Source organism: Pseudopipra pipra, chromosome 1 (genome assembly GCF_036250125.1).
Source record: "Pseudopipra pipra isolate bDixPip1 chromosome 1, bDixPip1.hap1, whole genome shotgun sequence".
Taxonomy (NCBI): domain Eukaryota; kingdom Metazoa; phylum Chordata; class Aves; order Passeriformes; family Pipridae; genus Pseudopipra; species Pseudopipra pipra.
Genome location: NC_087549.1, coordinates 104,265,897 through 104,281,521, shown reverse-complemented (window position 1 = coordinate 104,281,521; position 15,625 = coordinate 104,265,897). Strand labels below are relative to the sequence as shown.

General features: G+C 36.0%; 1 protein-coding gene across 1 annotated transcript in view; it reads right to left on the bottom strand.

Moving 5' to 3' along the window:
* The window catches only part of CNTNAP2 (contactin associated protein 2), a 1,027,914-nt gene that overhangs the window by 885,650 nt on the left and 126,639 nt on the right, over nt 1-15,625 (bottom strand). The window lies entirely within an intron of this gene.

Here is a 15,625-nt window from a genome sequence, read left to right as displayed (position 1 = left end):
AAGTAGATTACATGTTATACAGGAAAGGATTAAAACTGTCTGGAGGTTGGTAGACTTCAGAGAAAAAACTGCTTGCAAGAAGGAAAATGTTAGACCAAGAAAAGTATACTCTGATGAAGGAAACACAAAGGGGAGTTTCAATTAATAAGATACAACCAGAGGCATAATTGCACAATCTGATTCTCTGCTTCCCATCATGTTAAGATCACAGCTGAAGCAGAAAGAGTGTTTTCTGGTTTATAAGTTAATTAAGTACAATTTTCCTTTAATTCTTTGCCCATCTGCTATTGAATTTCAATACACTGTATTGTCAACTGCATTGTCAGTTTACGGTGTTGTTAATTCTTCTATTTGTGCATTATTTTACCTTGACTGGAGTTTAAACCTGTGGACAAACACAAGGTATTCCTCACCAAAAGTCTGACAAAGTAGGGTAAGGAGGCACTAAGCAAGATGAGATTCCTTTTATACGCTTCATACAGTTTGGAGTCTAAACGAAAGTCGGATTTAATACTGAATGAGTTACAGGAGGCATAACAGACGCTTTAGGCAAAATAATTTAGAAACACATCTACTTAAAAGAGGAAGTTGCAATAAAACATTTCCACACCATTAACTGTAAGTTGTGCACATATTATATAAAGAATCCATGATGAAGAAATGCTTGCCATAATAAAACTGCACATTCCAGATTGCAGTCAGGAAGCACTGACAGACTGTAGGACTCTTGAAACTGAACATGCTTCAAAGCTATGTTTCAAATTCCTAAAGCTGAATTTAAGAGGTTTTCAAGGCAGCAGAAATTACTTTGCAGTAAAACTAACAGTGCATGCCCATTTTGTACACAAGGGAGGGAAGAACACAGCATAGCAGAGCTAGAATGACTCATAGCACAAAAGGCAAGACCATAGGAGTTACAGTTTGTTAATGAGCCACTCCTAAGAGAGGAGGAGACTATCATTTGAGAGGTAGATGGATGTTCCTTAAAAATAGGAACAACTTTGTGTGCCTTGTATCCTGTTTTGAAATTCGCATGAGTTCAAATTTATATGAATGTATAAACAACTGTCAAATGTTTTGAACTTATCATAGAGCTTTTGAAGGTGCTGTGTTGATGTCAATGAAAGAGAAGCAGAGCCTCTAATAGCTTTGAAATGCCTGTGTCAAGGAATTTAACAATGTCTGAAGATCAGTGCTTGTCAAATTAAATTCCAGTCAACTCAAAAATAGACCCTACTGCAAAAACTGATACCTTGAGCTAATTATAAACTAGTGGAATTCACTTCTAAGCTTTTCTGAGATACACTTCACTCCTTAAACTGGGGAAAATGAAAACAAAACAAAACAAACCCAACCAAAACAAACAAACAAACAAAAAAACCCCAATAGTGATCTAAACTTTATGTGACTGCACCATCCTTTTTGAGTGATTGATCTATTTTGCCAACAATACCTAGAAGCAGGTTTTAAAAAGGATATGAGCAGCACTGATACAAAAGGGAAGCAAGGAAGAGTAAACAAAGCATCTGCAATTAATTTCCTGTAGCTGACATTGCTTCCTATCCTGAATTTCTGTCCTGGCATCATTTTCTTCATGCATTCCCCCAGTAATTGCAGTAATAAAGAGTGTGTGAAGGGGAGATATGGAGTTGGCATAAGGGTGCAAAACACAGGATGTACTCTTCCTTTTAGGACATTTGGAGAGTTATAATTCCCAATGACATTTACAGCATTGTTTGTCTTAACTATTTAGGCTATTATAGCGCATATTCTCATTTAAGCTACATCCACACTGTCCCATAAAGATGCCAGCTGTAACCAAAAACAAAACTGAGTGTTCTCATAAACTCTCTTCACCCCAATTGCTGCTGCAATTTGATACCTGTGTATCAAAAAAATCCATACCATAGAAAATTGCAATTAACCCTTACTCAAAATCCAAGAAATCAACAAAGGTCAATAATAATCTTACCTGCTGCACAATTGTCTTTGATTATATTATATATAGGGACAATTCACAGTAGAACTAATTGTCCAGAACAAAAATTGAATCAAAGATTCCCTTAAAATCAAAACACTTGTTCTCCTATTGCTTACAAAGTCACTGCTCATGAAGTATAACAACAGGTAAGTTGCTAGGAACATTTTAAAATAATGCAGTGCAAAGACACTGTCTTGAGTTCTGCTTAAAAAAGAACCTAAGGAAAAGAGAAGCACAACATCTTTACTGAAGAGAAATAAATACAAGTTTGGTATGGAGGCTGGAATCAGCATAGGAATATTGATTTAATGTTTATTCCTAAAAACACTGAAGAAATAAAATTAGGCAATCAGAAACCTGAACTTTTGTAAAGTGAGAACTCTTGTGGGTAGTCTCCAAGCCATTAAACAATCCTTTCAGAAACAAAGAAAACTTGTCTTTTTAACAATGTTCAGACCTGTTCAAACCACATGGTCAGAAAATTACACAGCTTTTTGATTCTAAGAGTTTGATGAATCACAGAAATCTAATAGAAATACTTTATTTCCCTCCAGTAAAGAATTATAACCTTTCAACTGTTAAGTCCAGACCACTACAAAACCACCTGACACTTAAGCCCATGCCAGGAAAATACCAGGTTATCAGTTCCAATTTTTTTAATGTTTAAGAAGAATTTTTCATCCTTATATATACAAAAACGATACGGAGCCCACACTGAAGGTCCACTGAAGCCCACACACTTAAACACTTGTCAGAAATGCATACTTTTTTCCCTACTGTCTTTTCCAGATTCAGAGTATTTCTAATATGTTTTCCTCTATTTATCGTATGCCACATAACAGGAAGGTTACAAGGAAGACCTTTTCCTGGAGTTTAATTTATTGTTTAACAATGAAGTGTCCTGATTTTATTATTTCATGGAAGAACTTAATTGCACTAGAGGTGCAACCATTTTGTGCTGAGAAAATTACTGGTTATACAGATATACACAGAATTACCTGGTTTTCTTCTTTTTGGTCATAGAGACAATGACTTCATCCAAAGTCTTGTGATTTTACCTGCCAGTCACAATACTTACATGATTATTTGACACATTTTAATGTGTCATTACTCTGACTTGTCAATGTCACTGTGTTGATGTGCTCTTTATTCTTTCCCTGGTCTTCATTTTTAAGGAACAAATTGCTGGAAGTTTACTGTATTCATTATTTTTTTTTATGATTTTAATGATGGGACCAGTAAATTGTAAATGCAAATGCAAATCAAAATGTTAATAGTAGAAGATATTCAGTCTTTAAAATTTCTTTCTCTTGTATCCTATCAGCTAATTGTTTCTTCTCATTTAATAGGTGTAAAGTTAAGAAGATTATTAACTCCTCCTTAGCCACCTTTTTCCAGCATCCTCACTGAGAATATTCAGTGTAAGGATATTATAGTGTAGCCCTCTGACTTAACTTTATAGCCAGTAATCAAAATATGTGGTCCTTATATTATTTTTAGCATTCTTTGAATATTTTTCTGTTACCGCTCAAGACATCATTCTCTGGATATCAATGTTTTAACTGCTCTGAAATACATGCATTTTTACTCTTGTTTTTCACATGTCCATTAAGGGCAGCTAATTGATAAAGACTTTACTCAAGAAAGTAGAGTCATTCACTTTTCTTCAAAGTAGAACGTTTTCCTTGAAGAAATAACCTTATTCAACATCTTTCTACTGGAAAGGTTGCTTTTGGAGAAATGAATAGCAGGAGAAAGATTTATTTTCTCAAGATTCATTCATCCTTTTGATTCTATTTTTTTCTTTTACAGAAAAGATAATTATCTTTTTGCCTTTTTTTACTCGTTTTTTGGAGTATTTTTTTATAAACCCCCAAAGATTAAGTTCTGACTTCATTATAAGATGTAAGAGAGAGAGAAATATAAGTCATTTTAAGATCTGGGATGCTAAGATAATCTCACCATGATGAAAATGAACTATAGGAATTTGGGGTTTTCTTTAAAAATATATTTGTTTGTTCTGAAATTCTAACAAGGGCCTTTATACAGTTAGGAGGTACTGGCAGTCTATTACATGGGAATGTTTAATGACACTGACAAATGGTCTAGTACTAGCAGCTGAAAAAAGAATAATGAACATTTTTGATATACCACAGTGCAGAGAGTTTCTCGTTTTGTCTACTATGCATCTGGTTTTGGCTTTTCTGACTTAATAGCCTATATATCACTTTTTCTCCCTGGTGTCTACAGTGTAGTCTTATTTACTGAGTTTTATTTATGGATAGAAATTATTAGGATATAACCTATGCACATATCTCAATCACCATGTTTATTTATCCCTTACATGTAATCGGTCAGGGCATTTCAATGTAAGTCAAAACTAAATGTCTAAGGTCTTAGGTCCTGAGTCTATAGGATTATATGTGCACAGCTAAAAATCAGATTCAGATGCAAACTTAAAATATACTGAATTAAGGTTTCAAATCATAGGTAAAACACAACACTGACATCAGGACAAGGATCGGTTCAACAGGTTTGTTTACAAATCAGACGAAGAAAGTTTTGGAACTGGAACTGCATTAGATATATTCTTGAATCTATTTCAGAATTATAGAAGGATGTCTCCTTCAGTTTCTCTTGATTAGCTCTGCACTTTCTCAGAAAAGGGCAGTCAACTAAATTATTATATAGAGGCCCCCCTGAGTTACATCTGCAGCAGTATACATGCTTTTGGAGGAAGCAACCAGGTGCCTACTAGACTAGTGAGTGATCAAAGGAATGGGCAGACCGTCACTGTCTACAGTCTAACACAACAAAGCACAAGGAAGGATATCACAGCATTTTGCAATATATCAGGGGCAGGAAAGAAATCACAGATATTCTTTGTGCTGAGCATTACACAAACCCAGAGCACAGGAATAGCTCTGCTCCAGGAGCTCATAACTACCTGCTGCCAGTTTATTTGTAAAGCTAACCAAAGTTCAGCTGTCCAGGAAGCAGGTCCTCTTGTTCCCTGACTGAGCTGACATCTCTGCATCAGACTGTGGGGTAGAGATACCTGCTGTGGCGGCATGCCATTGGCAGTACAGACAGTGACTGTTGTGCTCTGGAGAGATTCTACACATTTCTTCAGATGCCTACCATCCAACAGCACTTAGTTAACATGCAGGCATGGTACTTCACAGAGCAATTATTAAATTACTTTGTTCTACTGTAATGACCAATGATTAAACTTTCATAACACTGACATTACACGCTTTATTTATCAGGCTCCTATACTTATTAAATTATTGGGAGGATGGGGAGGGATCTTAATAGAAGTGAATTTGTGCAATTATCTTTCAAGGTCAAAAACTGTCTCCAACTCTGAAAGTAGGCAAAACACATGAAAATTAGTTAAAAAGTTTTCAGTGTTTAATCTTTGCATTGTCTACATTGTCTAAAAACAGAGGTTGTATAGTTTGCTGAAACACCTGCATGCCGCCCAAAAAGAAACACACACATCAGGGACCGAGATCCAGTACACTGAACTTGAAAATAAAATTACCAATTTAAGATGATACCGTAGAGAGACTGAAAATTATCAAATCTGTGTAAAAGTATGTATTCACTATCACAGAGTCATAGAATGGTTTGGGTTGGAAGCAGCCTTAAAGGTTACACAGTTCCAACCACCCTGCCGTGGACAGGGATGCCATCCACTGGACCAGGTAGTTCATAGCTCCATCCAACCTGGTCTTAAACTCTTCCAGGGGTCAGGCCTCCACCACTTCTCTAGCCAACCTCTTCAAGTGCCTCACCACCCTCACAGTAAAGATTTTCATCCTAATATCAAATCTAAACCCACTCTCTTTCAGTTTGAAGCCATTTCCCCTTGTCCTCTCACTACATTCCATTGTAAATAGTCTCACTCCTCTGGTACCATGCTACACATACACACAGAGCATGCAAAGTATAAGCTGATGTGTGTGATATAGCAATCTGGAGGAAACCATCAGAACAAAATTCTCATACAGGAAGGACTGCCTGCTATCGACAGTTCTGCTGAGAGATGTAATATTTAACAAATAACCCTAAAAATTTAATACTTTTGCTTCAGCAAATTGTCTTGAAGATTTAGATAACAAATGTTCTCAAAATTTCCATTCCTCCCTATATTCAAGGACAGATGCTTACTCAAAATCCCTTGAAGTAAAGGGGAATACAGCACATGAAAATTTAGAGACCGTATTCTTCTGTTCCTTCATACATGTGCATTGTTTTGGTCATTGCAATGCAAACTACACTTTTGCAAAATTTGCATTGCATATCTCCTTATGTCATTACTTCATGGATAATCTTTCATTTGGAAATTAGTTTGTGCAGTAGTAATAAAACCATGCGGTTACCATTGTTTCGTTCACTCCACAACTCCAAATTAATCAAAGCAGCTCTGTTTCATAGAATATGAACAGCTTCCAAAGCCAAGAAACTCAGGAGAGTTTCTTTAATATTAAGTCCCGAATTTTTAAACTTTGTTTATATTTTTCTGAAGCTCCCTGCACTGTGTAAGATATATTAAATTTATAAGCAGATTATTTCAGTATGTTACGATAAAAAAATAATATGAAGGACTTGACCCGTGGGAGTTTATGATGTTCATCTATATTTTTTACATCTACAAAATCTCTGTTAATGTACCTCTGAAAATATATATTTTTTTTCCTTAGTGGAGAGGACATTCTTTCAAATGCTGTTTAAATTTTGGAAAAGTAGCTGAATATTTAAGGATTTTAATGCTCCTTCTCCTTGCCAACAGCTGCTGTCATCATGTGCTTCAATTCTATTCCAGCAGACATCTTTGTATTCCTGCTTCAAGGGAGAGGAGAAAAAAAAGCCAGCCAACTCAAAATGCTATTAGAGTGATGATTTCTGGAAGGCTTGAGAACTTCATTAAGTAACTTGCAACCACAGTATGCTGGAGGAGTTTTAGCCTGTTAGCTTCTCACCAGGGAAACAAGTGAATGGGTATTGTAAAGTTATAAAAATGGAAAGAAACGAGTCGGAGTTCTTTGGGAAAAAAAGGAAGCCAAAAGGGACATTAAATTATTTTATAGAATAAAGCTCTGAAATTTATAGCAATTTTCCTGATTTTTGGGTTCTGGATTTGGCAAACGGGGTGAACTGTCAGGAGCTCCATAGAGACAGAAGGATGGAAAAGAAGCACAATAAAGAAGGCTAGATAGCCAAAGTGTAACTATGAACAGTACAATTTATCCACATAATAGGTCATCACAGCATAACTTCTTGAGAATGCTCTCATAAACTATGGAGCTACTGACTCAGAATGTTCATTAGTGTGTATATGCACAACATTAAAATAACGACACAGTTAAATAGATTTTGTCCTTAAATGAGATTCACTTTGCAGCTGGAAGAATAAGCATTCATAGCATTTTAGAAATGGCAGGATGGTTTTTGCACCATTAAACAATTTGACGTATTTTCCACAAGTCCAAGCACTTCTTACATAGCATACTATCAGAAATATCTCATAAAAATAAAAAAGATTGCAGAGGGCAAAACTAAGAAAAATTACTTCAGGATGGTGGTTATGGAAAGGAGAATAGGTCTTAATCGTAAGCAGCCTTACAGCACTCCAAAGGATTTTTAAGCCAGGAAAAAAGTCCTCTATGCCATTCATAAGCTTTTGACTTTTCTTTGATGAGGAGGAACACTTTAAAGACTCCCTGTAGCATCTATTTTTTAACAAAATGAAATACTTTTCTCCATCATGTTCTTGTAGGGCCATGACTCTGTAATCCCTTCTTTGTTTCCTTGTGCCCCTTCCAGTATATTTCTTGACACTTCCATCTTTAACATCAGCATAAATTAAAAAGATTCAGGATACGGTAATTACAGTTTCAAGTACTGTTCAGGTGAAGCATCAAAGGGTTTGCTGAAAAAAGAAATGTACTTTTTTTCTAACATCCCTGAAGCTCTACTGAATTTTTCATGGTGTGACAGTGTGACTGGTTTTGTGACAACCCCCTTTCTTCAAGCACAGTCTTGTTCCATGTAGCAATACAGGTGACGAAGAAAATGTACAAGGATCAGTTTTAAGTTCTATAATAGACTTGATATTTTGAAATGCAACTTGAACAGGGGAATTCTGGGACAATTTCAACAATGTAGCATGTTCTTCTTAGCCAAAACAAGGAACTGATTATACTCTCCATTTCTACTACCACAGTGTTAAAAATTCAACTGTTAATGATATCAATACGTTCAAACACCAGGTGCCTTAAACTGACTGGCTCTGTGCATAGGGGAGAGCAGTGGATATATAATCAAAGAATAGTATCAAAGAATAGAATCATAGAATAGTTTGGGTTGGAAGGGACTTTTAAAGGCCTTCTAGTCCAATCTCAGGTAGTGAGCAGGGACGTGATAAGACAGTGGATCGAAGTTTGGTTATAAATATTATTCCTCAAGAGTCAATAGTGCTCAACAATATTTTACACCTTCATCCGTGACCCGGACAATGCGAGACCAGGAAGCTAAGCAAGTTTGTGGATGACACCAAACTGAGCAGTTGTTCATACACTGGAGGGTTTGGTCTGCTATTCAGAGAGATCCCAATAAACTGGAAATATGTGCTAGCAAAAACCTCATGAAGTATAGAAAATGAAAATGAGCACTTTGGCACCTGTGATAGAATAAACTCATGACTTGGTATAGAATGTAGATTGGATGGGTGGGTAGCAGCTATGCAGAAGAGGATCTGAGGGTTCTAGGCTGAGGATGAGCAGTGTGTCCTTACAAGTGATAAAGACTACCCACACACTGAACTGCATTAGCAGAAGCATAGCAAGTAACTTGATGGAGGTTATTATTTCTCTTTATTTGGCATCTGGATGCAGCTGGAACCTTCCATTCAATATCAAGTCTCTTAGCACATTAACAAAAACTGCAGAGTACAATGGAGCATAAGTAAAATGGTTAAGGGCTGGAGCATATGGTAGTTGAACAGTGACAAAGATAATTGTTTTTGTTTAGCCTGGAGAAGGCTGAGGGAGAGGATCTAATTGCAGCCTTTGACTACCTAAAGAGTGGTTATAGAGAAGACAGAAGCAGATGAACAATGAAAGCATTAACAGTAAGAGTCAGAAGTTGCTGCTTGAAAATTAGAAAATAATAGCAATGATAGGTGCAACACTGGAACAAGTTGCTCAGAGAGACTGTGGAAACTCTATCCTTAAAAGTTTTCCAATCTCCATTGGAGAAGCAACTCTGAGCAAAATAATCTAATTTTGAAGCTTTTCCTTCACTGAGTGGAGTTTGGACCATGTGACCTTCAGAGGTCCCTACCAATCCAAATATTTCTGATTCTAAAATCCTATTGCTATCTGGTAGGTATAATTGTCCATCAATTTATAGATCCTACTCCTTCTGGAAGCAGACCTGATGAACTTCTATATGCTGCCAGATTATTCCTTAAGCCACAAATATTACAATTGTTTACTGTCCCTTTGGTCTCAGTGACCAATTCAATGCTAAAATATACAGCTGGTGAGTTCAGTGTACCTAAATATAGGGTTTGCACACTACATGTGGGAGAATAGATCAGGAAATCAAAGAAACTAGTAGAGTTGTGATGTTTAGCTGAACGCTTAGTCTATTGAGGAAGAGAGATCAGCAAAAATGAACTGCTGCAAAAGTTCCAGAAATGTCTGGAAGAGAAAGAGGCTTCCCCTTGCAATCCCTGCTATTCCTCCTTCTGCCTTTTCCACTTGCTAATTCAGCAACAGACAATAGTTCTTTCACCCCAAGGCATAAAGTGGGGAAATGTTGCAAGACAGTCTTTTCTTTCAAGCTAGCAGTGGAATGATGACAGATTTTTAAAGATTTTGCAGCCTATTATCACTGGTTGCTATCTCCATTAGGACAGATAATAAATGGAAATGAAATAAACTCTAATGAAGTCTTCACTTTCTTCTGTCTCAGAACTGGCTGTCCGAAGGATGTTCAGATATCTCTACGCAAAGAGCTATGAGGTCCCAGGTTTCTGGGCTCACTTTCTTCTTTACAAGGCCCATTACACCAATCTGAGTGGTTCATTTGTTTTTCTTGTCACTAAAAGGCTTATATAAAGGAGGTTACCATTACAAAAGGGGGTCACTTGTGTCCTAAATTATGTTCTGATCATTTAATGTCAGCTTAATGCTTGCGAAAGTGGTTAAGACTCCAGATTTCTTTTCCTTGTATAAATGTTGTTACCTAGATAGTCCAGACAAGAAAGTTAATTGTCCAGGAAGGTGTCTAGATTGGCCTAAATACACTGGTTCTTCAAGTGTGAAAATGAGCTCATCTCCAGGGAATACATTTAAACCTCATGATTTCAATGTCTGTGATAGTTATACTTCCTAGGGAAGAGTCCTTTAGAAATAAAATAGCAATGTAATAAATAACCCTGTTTGCACAGAAAGTGATTGATATTATTGAAGAGCAGACAATATTGACAGATAATATTATTTTTTTAATAAATTTGAAAAAGATCCAAGAAGGTCTTTTTACAGAGACCATGTTCTCTTCCAACCTTTTCTCATATATACTCTTTGGCTTTCTTATTATTATGAAGATACCTTTGTTTCCATACCTGAAAGCAAAACTATGTGTTGTGGAAAATTCCAGATGGACTTTTTAGTACATTTGCTTCAGGCTTAACAGATTAAAAACTTCTCTAGTACTCTGTAGGTGGAAATCTGTTTTCACAGGAAATGTTTATTTGGATATGTACAACCAAACCAAACTAAACTAAAATGGCAATAACATTCCATAAGTGTACACATTCTTGATGTGTTTAGAAGCAAAACGGTGAGTCATTGTCATGGTTAAAAACCTGACACAGAAAATTGCTGTGAGCAGACAATGAAGCAACAAATAATTAAAAATTTGAAGATGTCTTTAACAGTAGCTTGATTTCCAATGGTATATATCTGTTCTTAAGGTAAATTATAAAATCTTTGTGACAATACTACACATTTCAGAAATCTAAGAAAATTAATTTTGAATAGAGTCTAAAATAAGAACAAGACAATATTAATCCTTTTTTTTAAGGTGCTTCTGTGAATCTGACAATCTCCATCAAGATTTAATTTGGTAATTCAGTTACCCAGAGACTGTGTCCTGTACCATTTCAGCTACTGTTAGCTCTAGGTGGCTCTCTAGAAACATGTGGGTCTACTATGAGTTGTATGCCCCATTTGTGAGCCCCTTCCTTACAGACCAGAAACACTGCTGCAACTGGTGCTGTAGTGCAATGGACTACTATTGAAGGACTCAAACCAGTTCCCAGGTGTGTAACACAAAATAAACTTTGAGGAAAATGTTTCTATTTTTAGCCTAAAGAAAAGGATAAAACCAGTCTCTCTCCCACAAAATGTTATGACTCTGCTCCTACAAAAGCTATATGCGTAGCTTGTTTTAATTTCATAACAATTATGTACATAGATAAAATCTTTCTTATACTGCAGGATTTCTGATCATGAGACTTAAGGAAAATTATTTATACTTCTCTTCTTTGCATATCTGATAGGATGCTGAAACTACACTATCAGTTTCATATGTGATTCTAGACAATTTTTTTTCTTTTTTGGCCATTGCAATATTTGTCTGGCACTAGGTATTTCCGGATTGCAGAAAAAGGAGGTTCCCACTGCTTATCATGCATCCTTCTCTAAGCTTATGATACCTCTCGCTTAGCTTAGAATACCTTTAAGGTTTCAAGCACTGGTTACAGGAGTCATACATCAGTATTAATGTTGCATAAGCTTTCCACTTTTGTTTATTTTTAATTCTGTTTCATAACTGCAATTCTGAAATATTGTTATATTGTTTAAAAAGAAAAGTGCTACAAGAGATGTTCCATTTAATCTCTGAAGGACAAAATAAGCTTCTTCTTTTGGGGCTTAGAGTACTTCTTGAGTTCTTAAAAAAACATTTACGAAAAATATACATGTATGAAGAAAATCTTTTTGAACGAATCATACATTTTGCTCGATTACATATGCCAAGGGGTTTGTTTAATAGACTCTTCTAGCTCCCTGATTTGTCCCTCCCTCAGAGCTGTTAAGTACCTCACAGACAGCCATTCTCATCCTCTTCATTTTCTCTGAGGTTCTTCCAGTATTTTCACCTAAGAGATGTAGGACATTCTCACCGTGATCACACTTGAGAGGGAAGCATGGAGGACTCCAAATCAAGCCTGCAGGCTGGCTGGAAGGCAGATAGCTGTATGCCTGAAGCCTCCCAGAAATCAAAACTGTATCTGCAGCCTGGAGAGCTTGCCCTGCTGTGCCAGGGCTTCTCAGCCATACTGGAAGACAGTAATGTGACATTTCTATTCGCTCTGCCCTGTCTGCACGCAGGGCATGTTAAAGATGAATTCATAGCCATAGCTTCATATTTTACAATTTCATTGGTTTGTTTTGGTCATAATCTTAAAAATTGCATATTTGAATTAAGTAGAACTTGCTCACAATTCTATTTCATTCCTAAATAATTCCTTTATTATGATGTTGGGTTATTAATAGCCTACTTCCTCACAGCCAGAGCCAATTGTCAAAAAAGGACTGGCTGGAGCCCAAGGGGCTGTCGCATGTGATGTGCAACTGATTGTGCGATTCGGTTTAGCAGTGAGAGACAAGGCAAGTGTTAGTGTGAGATAACATATGCTTTGTGAGTGTTGTCAGAAAGACGGTGATGCCCTGTGCTTTCAACATGTGCTGAGTGTTATTGCGCATTAACATGAGCCTTGATATACCTTACAGTGATTAAAAAGCATATAAATAAAATCTGTCTATATATTAGTGGATAATTTACTAATGAAAAACTGAGAACCTGAAATGTTTTCATGAAGAGTTTTCCCTTGAGATGCGGGAGAAACTGAGAAATAGTTAGGTTTCACACTTTTATGTCATGTGTGTATATTTTTTTCTCTTCTACATGCTTCAAATTTTATGCTGCTGCATTTAAGGCTTTGGAATGAGAAAAGAATTATGCCTTATTACCCAGATGTTAAAACTTCTACTTTCAAGCTACAGTACAGAATAAATATTATATTCTACCTAATGATTTTTAAAGTAATTTTAAAATAGTTTGTATAATAGCAGCTGAGCTATTTTTAGGAGAGCTTGTATGACCAAAAAACCCAGTCTATAGCTATTCAAATAATTCTCATTAAGCTTTCTGGTGCTCAAAAAGAGTAAATTTCAAAGATGAACAATTGTAACTGTCCTTAATTTTTAACTGCTTACATAAGCATGCTTCTACTTTGAAGAGAAAGTTTTGGTAATGGTGATGAAAACATTCTAATGTTCATGTATTTATTAATGGAATCCTAGTTAAACATTTGTCTAATCTTTTCTGATGCCTAAAGTAATGTACTTTACATACTTTACATGTATGGAATCAATATTATCTATAGAAAATATCTTTTTCCCCCTACTTTTAAACCCCTCAGAATGTTCTCACAAAAACATGGTCATATATATAATATTCGCAGAGAGAGAGGTATGTGAGAAATCATGCAATGAGGATGTGTACAGGGAAACAGCTGCCATTAAATCCCTGAGCCAAGTTCAGCAGCTTAGCATGAGTTGTTCAAAGAGAGGAGCTGGTGACAAATTCCAAAGACAGATTCCCAAATACATTCTTTGTGAAATGTCACAATCAATGAAACAAAATTAACAGGAAAAAAGAAAATGTGATTGCAAACTCGAGTCATAAGCCAACAGCATTGGAAAAGTAAGATGACAAGATATTTGAACTAAATTTTTGTCTTGCCATAAATCACATTGTCTAGTCACAACATTCTCATGACAATGTAGGTTCATTTTAGACCTGACTGAAAAGCAACTTACCTCATAGACTTGAGTAAAAATTGCAATTGTCCACATCAGAGACATATATTCCATCAAATTCTATATTAAAGCAAGTGATAGAATTTCACCACCACAAGTTCATCTGAACTTGTTTTACCAGTAAGTTATTGGGAAATTAAGCCTATGATGAACACCCACCACGATGTATGAACATCCATTAGTCTGACAGCTGACTCAGAGAACAAAGAGCAAATATATATTGACCTATTTTCTACTGGCAATATATTAATGAAACCAAACAGCTGCAGTTGTTTATAACATTAGAATATGCAAATTAGATTTTCTCATGCCTACAAATGTGCTTGATATTTTACATAATACCCAGAACATGCATTTTTAAAACTCCATATCTGGTGCTCAATGCAAACTTCAGTAGTACACACTGCAGCCTTAGGTTTCCTGAATGAGGGAAGCATGTTTTTTCCCTGCTTTACAGGTACATTCAAATAAGGCTTTTCTTTTATAAGAACCAACTAAACACACTGCACTTCTTCACTGATTTGTACATTTGGAGATGCAGCCTCTTCCGTACACAGAAATTCAACATCAGGAGGAAACACAGGTGAGTGGTTCCAGATGAACTGTCATTCCACAGTGCTCAGACTCCGTGTTTCTGAATTATGGCCAGGCGTAACAGTTCTAATTTTCATCTTTTTGTTCTGCCTTTTTATTCTTGAAATCACAGAGGCATTGAAGAGCCTCCTATTTTATCAGGATTCACACTTTTTATGCTACTGTGAATCTGGTTCTAAACATTGCATAACAGCTCAGCATTTTCACAAAGATCAGATCTCCCTTCCTCCTTTATCATCGCAACTCAATAGGAGTATAGAAACATCCAGTTGGCATCGGACCCATGAATCCTGAAGGGCTGTCTGACATCACACGATGCCTTCTCCATGTTTCAACACAATCAGGCTTGAAAACAAGGCGTATACCTAAAGTTTCTCTCTCGAAACATAAATCTGTTTTGTGGAATCTGAGTGTTTAAAGTTCCAGAGGTTTCAGTTTTATCATCAGGTGGGTGTCCTGTTCTTAAAGGATAGAAAAGTTTACAGAGCATTTAATCATTCTAATCACTGCTCAAGATCTCAACGTATTTCATGACTGTATTTATGCATAACCATAGAACAACAAATTTATCTTAAAATATCTATATAGTTATTTTACATACAGTATTGTATGGGAAATACTCCTACTTGCAGCACATCCGAACAATGAGGGAAGTTCTAAGTAACTGGTTTTATTGTACAATTTTTAAAAAGTAATCAGAGGTCTCCAAAGCAATCATATATGTCTGAAAGCATCTGTGTCTCAATTAGTTTTAGTTTGTTTAAGCAGTTATTTGTAACTGTTGCACTCTGGCAGACAGATTACAGTGTTTCTTATAGCTCCTAATAGGATGCAACATTAGTACTTTTGAAAGAATTCATTTTCCTGTCACTCCTAAAAGTAATATAAAATAAGATGGCAAAGTTACTCCAGTGACACAGCACCTTTTCCTTCAGGAAACCACGTAGCATATCCCAAAATGCCTACATAGACTTATGCTGAAAAAATGTCATCATATCTCCAATATGTACATGATTGTTTCCTCAGAGTGTTTCACAGGTCTTTTAATATGCATTATTTTGTTCATTCTATAACATTTTTACATGCAAACAGTAGATACACAATCGCATATATGTTATACTACATATTCTTTTTAATACCTTTTGCA